Source organism: Thermobia domestica, chromosome 11, assembly GCF_964235325.1.
Source record: "Thermobia domestica chromosome 11, izTheDome1.hap1.1, whole genome shotgun sequence".
Taxonomy (NCBI): Eukaryota; Metazoa; Arthropoda; class Insecta; order Zygentoma; family Lepismatidae; genus Thermobia; species Thermobia domestica.
In genome coordinates this window covers 142260253-142281495 of record NC_137464.1, presented here as the reverse complement: position 1 = coordinate 142281495, position 21243 = coordinate 142260253, and the positions used below count along the sequence as shown (strand labels likewise).

Genomic DNA, 21243 nt, shown 5'->3' with positions numbered 1-21243 from the left:
GTTGGAAAACTGTTCTTGTGTCTCCTATCCCTAAGGTTAATGGTAAAGATTATACGGATTATAGAGCAATTTCTATTATGGGAATATTACCTAAAATTTTTTATTAGCTTGTGTATAATTATCTTTATAACCATGTTTCTTCAGAAATTATGGATCAACAGCATGGACTTATGAAAAATACATCTACTTTGTCCAATCTAACATGCTTTATGTATGATATTGTTCCTCCTGTAAAAACTCAAGGACAAGTAGATGTAATATATTTTATTTTACGAAGGCCTTCGATAAACTTCCTCATGATATATTAATCAAGAAACTTAACTCATGTGATCTATCACCAACCTTTATTAGATGGTTTATTGCATATTTAACTTGTAGAAGATTTGTTGTAAAATATAAAGGTCATATTTCTGATGTATATATTTTTTCTGGTGTTCCTCAGGGATCTAACTTAGGTCCACTTTTGTCTCTTTGTTTCTCAATGACCTTAAAGAAAATATCGATTGTAAATTTCTCATGTATGCTGATGACTTAAAAATTTACCGTACTATAAATGATGCTAGTGATTGTGCTAAATTACAAGATAACATTAATATCATTGTTAATTGGTCAAAGACTAACGCTTTACCTTTGAATTTCAACAAAACGTGCATGGTGTCCTTTACCTTAAAAACAAATCCTGTTTATTATGACTATGTGGTCGAAAATGTCTTGGTTAAAAAGCTTGTTTCTGTAGAAAATCTGGGTGTTACTTTTGATGCTAAATTTTTATTCAACAAACATTTGGAGAATATAGTTTCCAGAGCGAGAAGGAATCTGGGAACCACAAAACGGATCTCTGGAGATTTCTCTTTTAAAAACTTGTTTAATTTTATATTATGCAAATGTTAGAAGTCAACTAGAATATTGCACCAGTGTTTGGAACAAAGGAACCCAGTATTTTCAAAGGGATATAGAAGTAGTACAAAATCTGTTTCTTTCATGGCTAAAATGGAAATTTAAATTTCTATCAGGAAAAACTTATGATGAAATTAGGTATCATCTTGGCCTATTAAAATTATCTGAAAGAAGAACTTTATTAGATTTTAAATTGTTTCATAATATTTTATTTGGTAAGTTGCCACTGATTGAGGCCGTTAGTCTTGGTATTCCTAATATGGCTAGGAGAAACTAAAATTTTCAAGTATAATCCGAAGTTTAGTAATGCGCCTATATATAAATGCCTGTTAAATGCAAACAACTATTCGCATGTCATTCATTTTTTTTATATCTGATTTTCTTTCTATCAAAAGAAAGTTTACGACTTATCATTAATCATAATCACAATTTCATTACTGTCTGTGCATGCCCGTACTTGTGCATGTCTGAGTATTATTTTATAATTTATTGTAATCTTAGTTGTGTTTCATATGATATGTTTGTCGTTTGCTATTGGATGTAATTTTTATTTTTTTTATTCTATGCTATTGTATGTACGATTGTTTCTGTGTTTATGTACTCTATTTGGAATTTCAAAGGGACTTTTAGTCTGTAATTTCCAATTATGCAATAAAAAATTTTTATTTTAGTTGTAGCACATATTAATACACTAACTGTTTACTTAACTGTCTGTGGTTTCTGTACACATGCTAAATGTTTCATTACTTTTCAAGTCCGATAATATCATTGAGTAGTCATTTAATAAATCAGTATCGGGAATGTCAGCAAAAGAAGATATTTTCATTTAAAACTTTAAAAGATATTTGCTTATTCATAGGAAACGCATACGCCAATTATTAATGGCAAACTTTACATACTGTATACATATATAGATTAAAAAAGAATAAAGGAAAAGAAAGGGATAATTATTAGTCAATTAAATAATAAACTTTATGCAAATTTAAAAATATAACTGTGTAATTTCATTCACAGAATTGAACGATTCATTACACAGAGATAACAAGCAAGTTTGTCATTTGCAGAATTTATTTTGTAACATTGAATAATATCTTAGGGAAAACTAGTGAGCGACAATGAAGCTAAAACAAAATGAAATGAAATATTTGATTTTTACGTCCCACAATTCTGCCCATTAGGCTAAAGGAGACGGTGATGATGAGAAATGAATGAAATGGAATGGAGAAAGTGGGAGGAAACGGGAGAACCCCGAGAAAACCAACGAGCACGGTGTTTGTCCACCAGAAAGTCCACACGGCGCGAGCTGGGATCGAACCAGGGACTCAAGTATCAGAGGTGAACGCTCTACCATTGAGCTACCGCGCTCCCATGAGCTAAAACAGTTTGGCATAGTTGCTGTGTGGTAAGATTTAGCTATGATTTTTATATCTATATATATAAAAGAGAACGTACAAATCCTTTGTCCGCTCATCACGCTAATACGGCTGAACCAATTTCTTTTATTTTGGGGGGGTTATTAGGATTTGGACCCTAGATGGTTTTTATCATATCACTTTAATTTTCAATTACCATTGTCTTGAGATAATTGACCATTCAGGTGTCCATTACGTACAAATGCTTTGTTAGTTCATCATAGGTATAAAAATAAACGTATTTATATGCAACCCGCATGACCGTGTCACTCGGCGGGTTAACATACATGACAGGCGTTATAATGGTTTTTATCATATCACTTGAAAGCGAAAAAGTAAAAATTATCTAAGTAACAAAGTTTATTGCGTTCGGGGGTGACCGCAGCGAAGCGGGGCGGGTTAACATAAATGACAGGCGATATAATGTTAACATTTACTGCAATCTTCTATGTTTTTTATCATATCACTTGAAAGCGAAAAAGTAAAAATTATCTAAGTAACAAAGTTTATTGCGTTCCGGGGTGACCGCAGCGAAGCGGGGTGAACGCTGCTAGTTAGATATGTTACAACGTTAAATATCATATAATTCGTAATATATATAGGGTAAATGAGCCAATAGTCGTCACTATTTATGAGGCGTAATATTTATTAATGCTACTCGCTACCTGTACAACAGAAATTGACGGAACCAAAACAAATTCAAGTTTGACATTATATCTCTTCTCAGTAAAAATGAGGATTTTAAATTATATATGAAACTCTTTTATAGTTAAAAATTCTGAAACATGTGCAAAATACCAGTGTTCGTCAACAAAAATTTAGTGCTCGTCATAGTTGACTACCAGTAGTCGTCAGTTAAAAAAAAAAAGAAAGAAAAGAAAAGAAAAGAAAAATGTTTTGAAAAATGCAAAAAGTAACAAATTTTCAAATATATCAATATCGGAATCACTATTTCGTACATCAAAACAAAACTTACAAAGAAAATCGTCATCGGAATCATTCTGAACATCAGTTAACTTTGGAAAAAAACTCCATGTGTTCTTTACTGATACAAAAATTGTGGAGCACAAGTAGGATTTTCACTCTCTGCAACTATTCCCCCATACCGTCCACAGTAACAAGACCGTTAGAAATAGCGTGAGATGATGATGATGCTTGTTGAGTGTCTTTGCCCTGCTGGGAACTGACCAATTTTCTTCCGTTTTGAATTATTTTACTTCTCTTCTCTCTTCCTCTTCTTTACTTCTTTCTCAGCGTCTTCCTTCAGCTTAGTTTCTTCTTTCTTCCTATAGAAATTTTTCCACTCCTCAGATAATACCGCAGATGGAAATCGTAATTGCTGTCTGCGTTTAGTTTTCTTGCATGAGTGGTTCAAGACCACACATGTCTTGAATGGTGATGAAACAGTACTTTCTGGAGGCTCTCTTTGCTTTTCGGAATTTCCTTCAGTCGATGCTTTCTCTGTATCACCTAAAGTTCTGCTGTTGGATGCGGCCTTTTCTTTCATTGATGAGTAGATAGATTTTGAAGAGCACTTCTTCTGATGTTTCAAGAGATTCTTGTCCTTCGATCACTTGGTTAAACTTATTTATTAACGCTGTACCCATTTCTGATTCTATGACACGCAGAACAATAAGGTAATTGTGTGGCACACTATTCTGAGCATCAGTTCCTTCCTGCTAATTATCACGCACTTTCGCTTCCCGTTCACAACGATTCAGGCATCTGCTGTAATCTACAGCATCAGGATCTCGAGGATACAATCCACAAACTCGAAAACTGTACTGTATTGTTTTGGGGATGCTTTTTCATTCACAACTTTCAGCAAAATTGGTGCAAAATTAGCCTTAGTTGGAGTTTTGTTTCGGTTATCCCTTTGCCAATCATGCACGACCTTTTTCCAGTGCTTCTTAATAGGTTTATACACTTCAACATCCACAAGTTGTAAGATATAAGTAGAGTTTGGGTGTAATGCATATAGGATTATCCCGTTAGCACTACAAAAATCTGACCATTGTTTGGTTATGTGTGATCTATGTCCATCAATAAAGTACACAAAAGGGAGTCTGTTATTTTCTTTCAAGTGTGGATGGAGGACATTCCAATATACTCATAAAACACGCCTGACTTCATCCAACCAGTGTCGGATAAGTCGATGCCCCATGGTGTAGACACAGACTCAGAAACTTCTTTGGGGGTTTCACGTAGGGATAAACAATTAATCCTGGAAGAATTACGCCGTCAGCCGAAAAGGAACACATCACAGTTATTGTTTCTTTCTCATTCCCCTTCATAACTTCATAAATGTTTTTGCAATCTTTAATACCTATTGTTTATCATTACAAATTCTTCGTGGATTACTCATGATTTCCATAGCATTTTCAGATTCCATAAATACCCTTAAATCACTGAACCACTGGTGTAGAGATTTCTCTGTGACAAGGCTTCTTCCAATACATAATGACTCGGCTGTCCTTAAAGCTAGTACTGGAGTCTTCTCATGAACAACTGAAAGTAGATTTAAGAAAACAAGAAAATAATATAACCAGTGATATGCCATAGACAATAAATCTACATCTACGTAGCTTATAATGAACAAACTCCATGGCTCTGGATAAGTAGAGTAACAAATAAAACACAGTTCTGACCAGAGCAGAATGAAATATATTAAAAACTATACTTACAATGTGTCACATTGTAAGTATAGTTTTTAATATATTTCATTCTGCTCTGGTCAGAACTGTGTTTTATTTGTTACTCTACGTAGCTTATATTATTTACCATAGTCAACATGTTGTTTAAATCACAACTGAGGGAATAGGTTCTGTTAATGGAGCATTTGCTTTGCCTTAGGAAGGTTATGAGTTCAATTCTCTCCGCCGACAATGCTGACTAGGTTTTTCAAGAGATTCTCTGTCTAAGACAAATACCGGAACGATACCTAGTAAATAAGCCCTAGCCGTCACTTAGTGATATTTATTTGAATGTAAAATGGCTGAAGAACGAATTATCCCCACTGATGAGATTAGAAAGTTACTTTCAAATTGTTAATTACTTTAAAGACTTTACTTTACATTTTGTTTCTTTCGGAGAAGACAAGCCATTGATACATAACTAGTATAGGGCCTATGCTACAGCCAACACTTGAATATGCACACTAAAACAATAATTTTTTTAAAAAAAATGTGGTCGAAACGTTCACATACGACTCATAGCGCATAGTCTTTCATACATCTATTAACTTTCGGTCTAAAAGTGTGAATTTCAAAGGCAATTCTAGAAACTTTAAGATAGCTTCATTTCGGATTTCAATTTTGAAAACTTTTATTTACACTTGAATACATGTATTAGTTTTGTTTGCAGCATAGGCCCCTATTTAGACTATTTCTCTCCACGTAAAATATATCTAATCAATTCACATTGATATGTGCAACATTACATGGAAACGTACTACCTTCATATTATATACTTATACTGACCCAAAAAGCTTGTAAATTTACAATGAGTTAGTAACCATACTTTCCCTGTAATGTAGGCCTATATCAATGTATTTCAGGATTAGTATTGCAAGAAAGACTGTGTAAGCAATATAAAAATTAACGAAAGAAGCAAAGAAGAAAGGAGAAATAAAAGTTGTACGAAACTTACTTCGTACCATTTTTCTCCTGGCCTTCCGTCAACGAAAGGAGTTACTCGACCATCATCTTTCACTATTTTCTGTACTGTGTCCAGTAAGGTGCCTTTTTTTTTTATTGGAAACCCCAAATGCACAAGATCAATTAACTATTCAACAATAAAATCCTCCTCGGCTGATGTAAGAATAGTTTTAGGTCCCATCTTCCTTTCGGTAGGAACTTTTTCGTTCACTGTCAAACAAGGTCATCCTAGGAACACTAAACGTCATCGCAGCTTTTCTAATGTTCAAGAACTTTGTTTTCCCAGCTTCAATGACGTTCTCCATTGCTTCTTGAGAGTATTGCATAATTTTCCCCTCTGTATGTCAGCCCTCATTGTTTATCTATAAGATATTCAAATAACATAGACTTTAATGTAAAATCACAGAGTCAAGCACAAATTATACCCACTATTTCTACAGTTACTCATCTGAACGCACAAAATTCCTAAAAGGCAGAAGGTAATAAACGTGGCAATGAACAACTCAGTGAAGTTTAATTTCACGAAACAAAAAGCGGAACATTTTTTTCTGAATATATCCTCTTCTTACCAAGTATTTTCAAAAATGGATTTTTCTTTTTCCCGGCATCACCCGGGTTAAGCTTCAGATACAAGTGGCTCATAAGTTGAAATAAATAAAGCAAATACATAACAATGACTTAAGTGTGAAAAGTTCTAAAATAAACCCGAAACTAGCAGCGAAAGAACTTAACTTAAACTTTCAAAACGCACTGCCAATTGTTGTCAGCTAACAAATTAGTAGTCGTCAGCCCTATGACGTTCTTTGGAAGGAATTGTCGTACAGGCACGAAATTTTTATAGGAAGTTACTCTGGAGTTAGTGACTCAAACAAAAGGGATTTTAACTTTCTTCTCAAACCTTATGGAAAAGTTGCAAAGATCGTCATTAATGACGCAATTAGGCAAAAATTCTAATTTTGCATACCAATATTCGTGGTTCCTTTGTTTCATGTTAAATACGGCGCAATTCTTTAGTTCTTTTAAAAGTGGAACGTGAGGAGTCTTATTAAAAACTAGAGCAATTGTTTATAATCACATAAAGAACTAAAAAAGCACTTACCTGACTCTTATGTTCCTATATGGGTGATTCTGAAATTAAGGGGAATATTGGCATTGGAAAAATCTTAAAATTAAAAATCGGAGAAAAAATGTATAATTTATTTTTTACACACCTAAGGGCTAAACAAATACAATCATTACAGTGGATGAGGTCAAGAAAATATATATTTTTTTAAAAAAAATTGTAATTTATAATTTTGACAAACACGGTGGTTACATTAATATCCACGGAGGTTACAAAACATACTCAGTGAAGATATATTTAAGTTTTATCCACTGGTAAAATGTAAGATAATGTAATATTTTGAATTGAATGCTTAATATAGATTTGTGCACACAGCTAAAATTGCAGTAAACGTAAACCAGAATGTTCTATTTTCCAAGAAAAGCTGTTCCAATCCCGCAACAATGTCTTTAGTATCCACAGTGGCTCTATTTGCTTTTGAGGGAAACACAATTATGAGTTCTGCCTCTATTCTGTAAAAAACGCGACTTTATTCGAGATGTTAGTAGACATTTTAAGGTCACGTAATGTCTGATGGTGTTTCTGGAGTACATAATTTCAACATAGCAAAAGAGTTTGCTGTGTGAATTCTGTCGATATCCCTAAAAAATTGGCATCGTTTTCGTTGTCACTGGCGGATTACACATCTTGAGAACACAACGTTTGTTGAGATTTATTTGGTACTGGATGCAGTAGTTAAGTAAAAATACGGAACTTTTAACATGTAACTATAATAAAATTTCTGAACATCGTTAGCTTAGAGTAAGAGTACGAAGATCTGAAAACAAGTTGTAGCAGTTTATAAATGCTGTTACATAAAAGAATACACTTTATGGTTGAAACATGCTGAGAAAAAAAAATTGTAGGTGGCGTACTTAAAAAGATGCGTAATTCCTGTAGTTTTTGGACTTAACGTACAGCAGACGTATAACTGAAAACGCATGTTTTATAATACTTTCTGTGTAAGTGTTCCATCTATACGTACTTTCCGTATGAAACAATGTTAGCGCTCAGGATCTCACATACAAATGGACGTATATAATATATAGCTGACGAAGGTGACAGAAGTATATGCATGTGATATACGGAAAACTGTTAGATGTCAGACATCCTGCAACGGCATGATGTAACATCTAAGGGCAGTGCCTCTGCAGCATGCGGATAACGTATGCTCCGTATTGATTTCTATAGTAAGCAAGAGGATACCATATATTTGTTACCGCTGTCCGGAGAACGGATTTTTCTCTGCGCACAGAATTGTATTGTCCCTCATGAAAATGACTGCATTTAGTGTCAGGATTACATTGAAAGCAGCTTAGTCTGCGCATATTTAATACCAATGTGTTTCTTCCCCATGTCACTTGAAGGCACTTCCATCCCCTTTGGTAGCTATAACCAAAGGAGATTGCCACACCTCATTTCAGTTATAATTAGCACACTGTCAACAGATGTAAACACGAAGTGTGAAGAACATTTTTTACATAATGACTGGGGCAATCATAATACAACTCGTGATATCAATATACTTACGGAATATACCTTTTGTTGATAGTTAACATGGAACATTGAAGGATTTTACAACTGATTTCAACATATCTATTGTTTTATTCATTATAAACATATGGAGAATTAATAGTTTACTTGTAGCTACAAATGGCTACTTTATTGGTTGAAGCAAAAAAAAGTAAAGTTGACTCGGGCGGAAACCGAACCCGGCACCCTTTGCACGTGAGTCGTAGATGTTCCTCAATCTGACACGCCGTCACTTGATAACTTCATGCGTCGTACGATATATGCGGTGAGTCGGAAACTTCAAGACGCTTTTTCTCTGTTATTTTTGGCTGTTGCGCTCTCCCAGTTTGTAATATTAACACTTTAAATATGCACTAGCACTTCGCGAAAAATGACCCCGAAGCTCATTTACTAAAGTCTGCTGTCTCCTTGTTAGTTTTATTTCGTTTTGCAATTTTCTCACCACTTTTCTTTTGGCTGGTTTCTACCCGGTCAAAATTAGGCCCAACAATATCATTCCTTAAGACATTTCAATTGTTACCACCATTATCACTGTCAGGAGGAGTTGCCTCTTCCAGCATTTTATTTCCTGCTTCCTTCTTTTCTTCGTTTCTTCTTTTCTTTATGCCTTCTAACTTTTTCACGTATTTTTTTCTCTGGGCTCTTTTCTCTCGTTTGCTCATGTCTGCTATTTTTTAAAATCATTCCGCTTGTAGTTCTGCCTTTGTATCTATCTCTCTCTTTTATTTTGAATTCTTCGTATAATACAGGATCTGCTTTTATTCTTTCTCTTCTTCGTCTTTCTGATTCTCTTTTCATTTTCCTACTTCTGATACCTTACTTGGCTTTTTCTCTCCACAATTAACGCTTTTATTTGATTCCATTGTTACTTTTTCACTACCATTCTTTTTTTCTTGGTGCCATTCTCTCTACAAAATAAAAAAGTAAATCAATAATTTTAATAAGCCAGGTTTAATCAGCAATAAACCTGTTTTTATTAGCTTGGACTTTACAAAGTGCACATCCTAACACCTAACTTCAAACGTTCAGTGCTTTTGTTCAAAGAGATAAGCAACAACAAATGGTACAGATGTTATATTTCGAAATTTTACTCATGTATAATATTTAATTAAATTTTAATTCAATATTCATCAACCAAATCATATATTATTGAAGACAACATGTAATTTATATTATAGTAGCATGTTTAGCAAACATATGATGGAATTTTTCCTCCGGGTAGCTCTAATAGGTAGCATTTCAATAAGAAGCTCATGGTAACTCAAATATATAACTATCTATTATATAAAAGAGAACGCACAAATCCTTTGTTAGCTCATCACGCTAATACGGCTGAACCAATTTCTTTCATTTTTGGGGGGTTATTAGGATTTGGACCCTAGATGGTTTTTATCATATCACTTTAATTTTTAATTACCAGTGTCTTGAGATAATTGACCATTCAAGTGTCCATAACGTACAAATCCTTTGTTAGTTCATCATAGGTATAAAAATAAACGTATTTATATGCAACCCGCATGACCGTGTCACTCGGCGGGTTAACATAAATGACAGGCGCTATAATGTTAACATTTACTGCAATTTGAAAGCGAAAAAGTAAAAATTATCTAAGTAACAAAGTTTATTGCGTTCCGGGGTGACCGCAGCGAAGCGGGGTGAACGCTGCTAGTTTCTTATAATAATATCATGAAATGCTCGTTATGGTAACCTCCATGGATCATGTGTAACCTCCATGCTAGATAGAAACCATGGCGGTTACAAAAGTGCACTTCAGACAGCCTGATACTCAAAGCTAGAAGACTATATATGCAATGACTTCGTTTTTAGTAGGAAAACTGCTATTTTAACAATAATCAACTGAAAAAAACATTTTCAACAGTTTTAATAATAAAACTAGCAAATACATGGAGGTTACAAGATCAAAGAGTACGCACCTATTTTCCATAAGATGTGAAGATTTTTCACGAACACAATACTGCACACACAGTTATCAACATATCACTCACAAAATGAGTGGTATGTGATCTGCTCTGAGCTTCACTTTCAGATCTAGAGACTGGATCCTAGAGTGTTGCTTCCTAGTAGAGTTTCTGGTAATTTTAAAAGTACTCCATGGAGGTTACCTCACAACCCAGGGACAATATTTTCGCATTAAATAGGCCATGAAAATGACCTTAAAATTTAATTTCTTGCTAAGTAGTTTCATTATTTATGTTTTACAGTAGTAACTTATGCGGAGTTTTCACGAATTTTCTAGTGAAAACATGTTTTTCTCTTCTGTTAATGTTGAAAAATGCTGGTGTGGACACTCCACGGAGGTTACATTCCACATATTTTTCGCTTTTTTAAAAGCAGAAAAATAAAATAAATGTTAAAATAAACTCTGGGAACACAAAATACTAATTATTTTTTATTTAATAATAACGTTGTTACTTTAATATTGCATATCTACAAGCTGAAAAATTAGAGGGACTGAAAATTCCCCTTAATTTCAGAATCACCCATATACGTCAAATTTTTCAAATTTGAAGATCCAGCACAAAACTCAAAATTGTAGTCACCGTGCGCTTCAACTCCACTTTGACCGGCATTAGCGTGACACAGTGCCGCTGCAATCATGACAAAAGAAAGTCGAAAGAGGTACCTATATGCACAAAAAGTACCTACTTCTGAATATCAGTGGGAGCCATCTTGTGCCCACATAAAAACCGATATGACGAGCACTAAGTGTATGATGACATTAAGCACATCTACCCTATATTATATATTGGACTAAATTCATTCTTTTGAAACATACCTCAATTTGAATATACACTTCTCATTCATTTTTTACCTTATGTTTACCAAATTTTATTCGCTGCTTGTTCCTTTATCCTTAGGTGTGGGCATCACAGAGAGCAATGTCGGTGTCATTGTAGTTAATTTATTTACTACATATTACAGTTGAGTATTTAGGTCCACATATAGGAACTACAAATCCAGTGGATCTGTATGTGTTCCATTGTAATGTACACACAGATGTGTGCGTCTCCATGTTATCCTTGACATGTTGCGGAGCATCTAATGAGTCATCGTTCGATAGTTGTTCTCCACAATTTCGCCGAATTCTTAGCCTCTCGTGTACCAACGATGAAAAACATATGTCTTGATTATTCTCCACAACGAGTTATCTGGTGTAAGGTCCGGGCTTCGTGGGGGCCATTTCAATGGGATCAAATTGTTTAACTGCAACCCCTCACATCAGTCATGGCCTTACAACTGAAACTCTCCATATTACAATGAATAAAGAGTTGTGACACGGTGCTGGTTGTGACCATAAAAGCAGTATTATCAACACTACAACTGAAATTGTTCTCTGTGATATTCAAATCTAGGAGTACAAGAAGTTCTTGGACATCTTGTATTACAAGTGAAGTATACCTTATGTCATAATACCTTCGTTTTCTCTTCGCTGCGTATCTTCTGCAGTACTACGTATTTTCGTATGTGTTTATCACACAAAAATACGTTCGATTACATATCCTTACATATTTCTAAACATTTGGGTTAGTTATTTATTTTATTGAACTTAGTAAATAGCTTAATAGAACTTTATTATGCTCCGTTTCTGAACATTAAATATATTTGGTAGAATTGAGCTAAAATTTACTTTCAATATTATAATTATGGGTAATACACACAGATGAACGAGAATAATGGACAGACCAAATTTCAAAGAGCAAAAAGTGTGGTTGGGATTAGAAACGAACATGAGTCTCTGCGATATCAAGCTGTGCGCAACCATGCAACAGATCTTTCCTTAAACATGTTTCATATTTTCACTCTGGAGAACAGTGATGCAAATTTGAGTTGGAGGGATCAGACTTCGTTTTGTATAATATCCTGAAAGTAAATACATATTTAAAACAAGTGTAAGACAGTATTCATAGTACTATAGCCACAAATATGACATAAAAGGATATTAATGATAAAAAATGCTCAGATTTGAAGCACAGCGTAGGTGGCCACATAAATTGTTTAAACAGATTAGAATAGTGCTCTCATCATTTTCTGTCTATTCCCACAGTTATCGATCTCTTTAAAATCTACAGATGTCCTATTCGTTGTCGGTTGTCCGGCTAATTGTTGCTATATATATATCTTTTTTTCTTCTTTTATCTTGGATCAGATGTCATATAATTATCTACTCTAACTTTGAAGAAATAAACAAAGCGCAAGAAGTAATCACAAAGGATGCTCAATTCTAATTACAAGCACCACATCATGATTTCCAACTGCCTTTGTTTCATGAAACTCAGCTTCATCTCAATACCAAGTTTACTGGCAGACATCGCTCCCAGTTGTGCAAAATATGTGACAATTAATACAATAAACACTTCAAACTGACACCATGAATATATTTTCCAACAACAAAACAAAACAATGCAAACACAGCAAATAGTGTACGTAATGCAAAGTGTACAAAAGTTAATGCCCTAACCACCTCGAAAATCATTTAAGCCATTTAACATTTATTGTGGAAGATTCATATATTTAACCAACACTCTGGCCACCACATATTAGTTCATATCGAGCTAAATATGTGCTTCAGTGATCCTTTTCTAAAAGAGAACGCGATTCCATCTTGGGAGTAAATTTTTCTGCATGGATCGTTAACAATAATTGGTGACCTGTGGTAAGCAACAACCCACTAACAATTAATGAAATTCACTGAGATTGCCCTAAACCCACTATACCAATTACGTAAAATAACAGCTTGAGTACTGTTACGTTAGGCTGCACAATAAATATTGGTCAAATAAAATTACATTTACTTATGCATACATAAATATATGAATTGTTTTTCAATTCTGATCGTAATAAATGAATTGTGTATTAACGCAAAATGTTAATTGTAATTATCTCTTAAAAAAAAAACGAACAATAATGAGTAAAGCACAGTATATATTATTTTTCTTCATACTGGAAAGTTTCTCGTCTTGCATTCTCTGAGTATTGTTCTGACATATGTAACTCACAAATAATGTTCAATATACAACTGATACATCACTCTCAAGCAATAACATTAATAAACCAACGCAGTTAAACGGATTCGCAATCTTAATAAGAGATTTATATTTGGCAAATAATTTAGACAATTTGCCCATATGAGTTTAAATCGTTGATGCTATGTAATTGTGTAAGTTATTTTTATACTTGTCTATTAAGAATGTGAATCATTACTGTTTAGAAATATATGCAATAAATACTTATAATATATAAAATATGACAATAGAGGCATGAAAACGAACATACGAATCATGTACGATACTGGTTAATGGGATAGCAATGATACTAGTTTCACAAATATTACTTTCATTCCTGTGCACGATAAAACAGAGTAGATGTAAATGCAATGAACTGGGCAACGACATACTTTATTACTATAAAATTATGTTCTGCAATACATAAGAAAATATTAAATACTACCCTCCAAGACGGATTTATTTAATTATACAGAGATTACGGAACAGATATATACATATTTATTTTTTAAAAAATGAAGTACGCATTTGACGAATTATCCTAGTAATCTCCAATGCATTAGCTTTAGTTTTGTCCTTTCACGGTAGCATGTATCTCTTGGTGGCTGAACTTTCCATACCGTTTTCTCTATTACTCCCAGTTTTTGAAGTCAACTTTAGCTGCATGTAATTAGCCGATGGTAATTAGCTGCATGTAAATTTCATGTCTGAAAAAATAATCACATGTATTAAATGATAAAAGAATAAGGTCTCCAATTAGGAGAAAGAAAAAATGACCTATGCCATTTATGATACTACACATATTGCAAATAACTTCAGGCCCACAGAAACACCGTTTGGAAATTTAATCTAAGTGAAATGAAACATTTGAGTTTTACGTCCAACGGTTATTCTGTGTAGACTAAAGGAGACGTGGATGATAACGTTTTAACCTAATTTGAAGTAGCAACAGAATATAGATTCTGAATAGGATTTGCGCAGAAATTAATATATGTGTATTTTAATCAGAAGCGTGTGTAAAACACGTACAAAATTGTAATTTGCCTGCTATTGTGTGTGAACATGGCAATATTTACATAGGAGTGCACTACTTAATTAAGACACTTGCTTTACTCCTGTCTTTCTTTTAATTGTACATGATTACTACGTTGTATGAATAATGTTTAACTTCAGCCCACAATTTCCTTGTTGCTTGTTGTATGTTAAAAAAAAAAGTCAAACAAATGTTATAAATGTTCAAGTGTTGGTAACACTGATAAATTGGTAACTATGCCATCTAGTGACTGTTTTGAACGTGAAATTCTGTAGATACGGTTTACGTCAGAATTCAGGGAAAATTGAAACTGGTCGGACCTTTTGACCAAGTGTTGTTAAAGTTATAAAAATCGTGTATAATATTCATCCGTTGTTAATTAATTATTGTGATTTCTGGAAATAACATAGTGTTAAACATCTAAAATTGGGTGAGTTTGTTCCATGATTTTGCTATTTGGAGTTAATTATATCTTTAGAATCTGTTATTGACCGTTATTCAATTAATTTGACAACTGTAACCTGAAGGTTAAATTGCTTAACACTCAACTGGTAAATTCAGCTTTTGTCTTAAAATTTAATATATATATTTCAAAATTTCGATATTTCATGAGCCAAAAATTAATATTAGAAATTGTTATAATTATTAATTCTTGAAATTTCATGAATTATAGTTTGAGCTCTTGGGGTAGTTGATTACTTGAACCATTATTTGCTTGTTACATTTACCTGTAAGTTGTACCGATTTCTTGTTCTATTCGAAAATAATAATTATCTCACTTTAAATTCATAAACTTGTTATTCAACCTAATTGATAATTGATATTTGAACACTCGTTACTAATTTTGGTACGTGGAACTGAGAAGTTGAAATTAACTAATTTAATACCGTCTATGCAGATTAATAGCGTATATTAAAAGTTGAGTGCTTAAACATGCTTATATACTTATTTAAACGATTTAATGCTGATTACTCTCTACTATAATTTTTGGGGGTGGCGTATTGTGACCCTGACCAGTGACGATGCGATATTATTGTTTCAATTCTTTATCCTTTTTATAAAACGCACGTTACACATGATTTTCCCTGAATTCTCTCCTGCCAAAAAGTTGCATTTGTTGAAAATTAAAATTTTGTCTATGGTTGTAGTTAATTATTTGATATGTTTGAAATTGTGAATGGTAGGATTATCTAAGTAGGGAGTATCAGTGTGGAACTACGACTCACCATATTAGATTTATAGGTTTTGACTAGAAATATAATCAAAAGCGATTCATTTTGGCATAAGTTGTATCTTATAACTTATTATATTATCTAAATTGTAAGAATGCAGGTTAACCGAGATTATCCGATTAGGCAGCAATTGCATTTAAATTCTTTCCCAATTGGCGATGAAGGGATAGTGGAACCTTATAATCCCCTTGATTGGGATTTATCATTTATCATCTAACCCATTTTTATCTTCAACTTCGTATCAAGAAATACGAAGAGAAAGACATTCGTCCTTGACTGATAATGCCAATAGATTACGTGTCGTTGATAACCATTTGGTTGGTCAAGGTCAGTTACCTGTGCAAACAGGTGTTCAGGGCGAATACACAAACCCGTTCCTCGATACTCACGAAGAAAAAGAAAGCAAAGGTGCTTTTGTTCCACCAGCTGGTTGTGCTGGATTAACTTTACGTACAAGTCTTTCAAAGGTGACTCAGTCAGCTGCAAATGTTAGCTTTTTAGAAACAATAGAAAGTATTCCACAGTGTGATGGTTCACGTTATGAAGAATTATTTAAATTTTTGAAGGCAATATATTATATTAAATCCACTGAGTTATATCCCGACGAGGCCTTATATTTTTCTGCTCTATCTCGGACTTCGGGTAAGTTGCATTCGAAGTTGATAAGCGAGTTTTCAATTACAAACAATTGGTTGGTTATTTGTGTTCATATACTTAATGACATGGTTTCGGTGCTGGGTAAACGAGAATTACGAAATAAGTTTATTGATCGGCTACAATATCCTAATGAAAGTGCTTCTGAATATATTAGGGAAATACGCCTTTGTTATGAATTGCTGGAAGGTAAATGTGCACTGGATAATATAGCTATTCTTCGGCAAGTTTATTATGGTTTAAATCCACAATTTAGGTACGAACTATTTCGTGAAAAAGAACCAGAAAGTTGCCAAACATTATTGAGTGCAGTAAATCAATTTGAACTTTATAAAAATGATTTGTTGGTTTATAAAGGACTGACATCCGCATCCAGTGTGAAAGAAAAGAGGCAGTTACAGTGCTATGTTTGTGGTGGTACCCATTCTTATAAATACTGTAATGTAAGGCGGACAGTTGGCGTGAAAACAAACATGGGCGTGAGTGATCGGCATCGCTACTCTACTCGTAATGTACATCCTCGAATCAATCCCGGCCTATTAATAGTGATCTTGTGCGTGAAGCTGGTTATGTAAATAGTGGTCGTGGGGAAGGAACTTCTACTATAAACTGTTCTAAAAGAATAAAAACTTCAAAAAAGGGGCAATTTATGTCTGAGCATAACACGGAAAAACAACGTAATATGATATGTATGGGGCCCACGAAAGAGAAATCCCGGTGTGATTTAAGTGTTGAGGAATTTATGAAACCTTCAAGTTCCGAAATTAATAAACAGTATCCAGATACCACTTTACGTCAAAAACATATCGTTGCTGTTTTTGTTCAGGCTTTTGTTATGGGACAAAAATATTACGGTGGTTTAGATAGCTGCAGTACTATTTCAATGGTAAATAAAGAGCAATTTGAACGTTGGAACTCATGCATAACAAAACCTATAACTGTGAAAAGTGAAACTTTTACTGGTGTTGGTGTGGATAATAAAACTTTGACATTAAATACATATGTGGTGTTACCTATAACTTTCCGTAGAAGGGTCTATAATTTGAAGTTTTTTCTTGTGCCTAATTTGAGTCCAGTTTTTATTGTGGGCATAAGGGAACTTAAGCAAATTCAGGCAAACTTGGATTTGGTTGCGAACAAACTGTGGTTGAAATTAGAAGGACAATTTGCACCTTTAACTTATTCGCCGGTAGATTCAATGAGAGGTGGGGGATCAGAAATTTCTCCTACTTATCCAAGGATGATGCTGGTGATTGTTTTGGTTTTTCCAGCCAATTTCCGAAGGGGTCCTTGTCTAGATGGTTTGTTGGAGAATCAACATCCAATGTGAATGGCCCAATGAGTAGCAGAGTTGCCAACTGTACGGAAGGAAAAGTACCAAATTTTTTTCTGCAGAGCGGTCTTGGGGAGAATAGCTGTACAAATCTTCTGATGGTAGATCCAGTATTATTGGAACAAGACAATACATTGCAAGGGTATGTAGATAAACTTGTTAATAATTATTCTGACGTGTTTTGTAAGAAAATAGGGAAGGTGAAAGGTGTTGAATATCAAATACGAGTTGATAATGAAACACCAATTAGGAAAAAGGCGTATCCATTAAGTAAACAAGATCAGAAGCATATGGATATTATTCTAGATGAATTGTTAAAAGAGGGCGTGATTGAAAAATCAGATAGTGAATGGTGTTTTCCAAGTTTTTTGGTTAATAATAAATCGGGGACAAAAGACTAATAGTTAATTATCAGGATTTAAATTCCCGGTTGTATTTAAATCCTCAATACACTCCTAGGATGGAGGATACATTAGCTGAGATATCTAAAGGTAAAATAAGATCAAATCTTGATGTCCGGAGGGCGTATCTACAAATTCCTCTCACTGAAAATTCTAGCAAATACACTGCTTTCATGACTCATAGGGGGCTGTTTCAGTGGCGTGTTTTGCCATTTGGTTTGGCAGCAGGTTCCCATGTTATCAAAAATTATGACAGAAATATTGTATCCAATAAAACACCTAGGAATTGAGTGGTTCTTCGATGATATAATAATTTTTCAAGATACTATAGATGAACATAAGCGTGTATTAGAATTGGTATTGCAGAAATTCAGAGAAGCAGGGATAACGTTATCTTTAAGTAAGTCAACCTTATTTCAGACTAAGGTATCGTACCTTGGATATGTTATTGATGGAAATGATTTGTATCTAGATCCCTCTAGGCTTGAAATTATTAAAAATTTGCCTCCCCCCAAAAATCGAAGAGGTTTGTTAGCTTTAACAGCGTTTTTGCAATATTATTCCAAATTTATTCCACATTTTCAGGAAGTTCTGGAACCCATTAACCGATTAAGGTCAGCAAAAATTGAGTTTGTATGGGGTTCTGAGCAGCAAGCGGCACTTGATAAATTAAAAGATTTATTCGAGACTCATATTGTATTATGTTTACCTAACTTAAATGGTAAGTTTGTAATTAGTTCAGATGCATCAACAAAATCCTTAGGGGGATGTCTCGAAGAATATGATAGTAATGGGGTGTTACGGCCTATTGCTTATTTTAGTCGAAAACTTCGTCCTTATGTAGCAGGACTCGATTTTCGAGGAAAGTAATTTGTATATTTTGATTCTATTTTATGTTTATGTTACAAAATCATTTATTGAGGTTATGGGAATTAAATGTTGTATATGTGAGTAAATGCAAGCTGCACAATGTAGCTCATGTTTGTGTCAGCAGTTTATTGTAAACACATGTGTACAAGAATGTCATCGTTGAGAGTCTGGCAATGTAGGAAGGAAATGTTGACAATGTGTCTATCCTCACATTAGCCAGATTCTAGAAATTGTATAAAGTGAATCTGTAGGATTTCACGAATTTCATGAGATTACGGATGTACGGAGAATTGCTTAGAATCGGGAAATCAGAACGTGTCGAGGATTGCAATTTTGAGTTTTGACACATGGAAGGAATTTGTCTCTCCATGTGAAAACGGTGTTGCACGTGCTGCAGCAGACGACGGAGGTTGGACAAGGCGAAACAAAACTGGAGGACGAGAAGGTTTTGGGATGAGTCGATCAGTTCTTAGAGATTCGACAGTTCTTGGACAATTGGAAGAGAATTCATCGAGAGTCGATAGGAAGTCTATAGTAGAGTCTATGATCAAGTTACAGTGATCATTCTTCGGTTCGAGTTTGGAGAACCGAGTTCTATTCGAGAATCAGCCAGATGACAGGAGGAGAAAATACTTCATATTCCAAATCATCCTAACAACGTAGAACGTCACGCAGAGAGTAGCATTGGAGAGGAGTCATACCTCAATGCTCATTTTCATCTTCATCAGCTAGGAGATTCAGCTTAAAGGAGCCGAGTTCAACGCCGGAACAACGAGGGAAATACACCAGTTTTATCCAGGTATGTGTAGCACCGATTCAGGATTCACAAGCTCAATACTTGACCGTTTCTGTACTCGTCTGGCAAAATGAATTTTAATATCCGTAATTACTAGAGTTCTGAAATCCTACAGTACACTCATAAGCATAACGAAATACAGTGTTTTATTTCAATGAAGTGGACGTATTGTTATTTAAATTATCCCCAAATGAGAAACCTCTCGCAAGTTAGTATCAGTGTTTGTCCCACTCATTCTAGATGGTGAGTGGAAGGCGCCTAGTTGCACTCAACTTTGCATCCCCAATTAGGCACTGAGTGGCTAGGTTGTCATAGTGGAGATGCTGTGAGGCTTAGGCCATTTTGTAGCGGTCCCAGTAGACATACTAAGTCCCTAACTCTCAGTCTCAGTTGATTTAAGTAACTAAAACCCACCCTTCCCACCCTCTCTACGATGAAGTGTAATTTTAGGTATTGTGATCGTATTTTCTCGAATTAGGTTAAGGTATTAAGTTATAATGTGTTAATTGATATAGTGAATTTAAGGTTTTGCAATAAGAAAATAGTTATTCGACTCTCCCGACAAGTTAATTAAGTAGCTCGAAAATACGTGTTATAAGAATAAGTTTAAGTAATTAATAAGTAAATGAGTAACGAAAGTATTCGTACGAGAGCACAAAAAGCGGCAAAAGGAGTACAGGTCGGAGACTTGTTTAATATTGGAAGTTCGAGTAAGAAAAAGCAAGAAAGTGTGAAACCAAATTTGAAATTAGGACCCGTCGAGAATTTTCCGTCCAGTCCTATAGCAAAATCTTATACGGAAGATTTTACATCAATTTTTCCATTTGAAAGTAGCGTAATTGGTAATAAGCAGTCGAGTAGTACAAAAGAAGATAAAATGGCGACAGGTGTAACATTTTATTCCGATGTAAACAAACTTCCGAAGTTTGACTTGAAGATAGATAGCGATATAATTGGTTTCTTTGATGAGTTTGACGACGCGTGTCAAATGGCAGGCGTGAGTGAGGAAAAAAGAAAAGAGCTATTACCTAGTGTATTTAAAGGGAATGGTAGACAATGGATGAAGGTATTTTTAAAGAGACGGAATGTTAGCGAAACTAGTTATAAGCAACTACAGAAAAGCATAATAGAAGAATTTACACGTACAAATGTAACATTAGATATAGAGGAACGTATAAGAGAAAGGTTGCATCTCGAGGATGAACCTATAATAAATTATGTGTATGATATGCTAGTTTTGTGCGAAAGATTAGACGCTAGCATGGAGGACAAAAAGAAAATAGGGATAATTGTAGGTGGT

The 21243-nt window shown here is 34.3% G+C and overlaps 1 long non-coding RNA gene across 4 annotated transcripts in view; it reads right to left on the bottom strand.

The window, feature by feature from the left end:
* Window positions 1-2843: 2843 nt before the first annotated feature.
* The window catches only part of LOC145664464 (uncharacterized), a 44077-nt gene continuing 25677 nt past the window's right edge, over window positions 2844-21243 (bottom strand). For 2 of the 4 annotated variants that reach the window (XR_014127440.1, XR_014127441.1), the window contains exon 3: window positions 13007-14331. This is a non-coding gene — a long non-coding RNA (uncharacterized LOC145664464). Of the gene's footprint in view, window positions 4818-5957; window positions 6328-7064; window positions 7094-13006; window positions 14332-21243 lie in introns of those variants that run through there. The other 2 variants (XR_014127439.1, XR_014127442.1) reach the window with 2 other exon arrangements.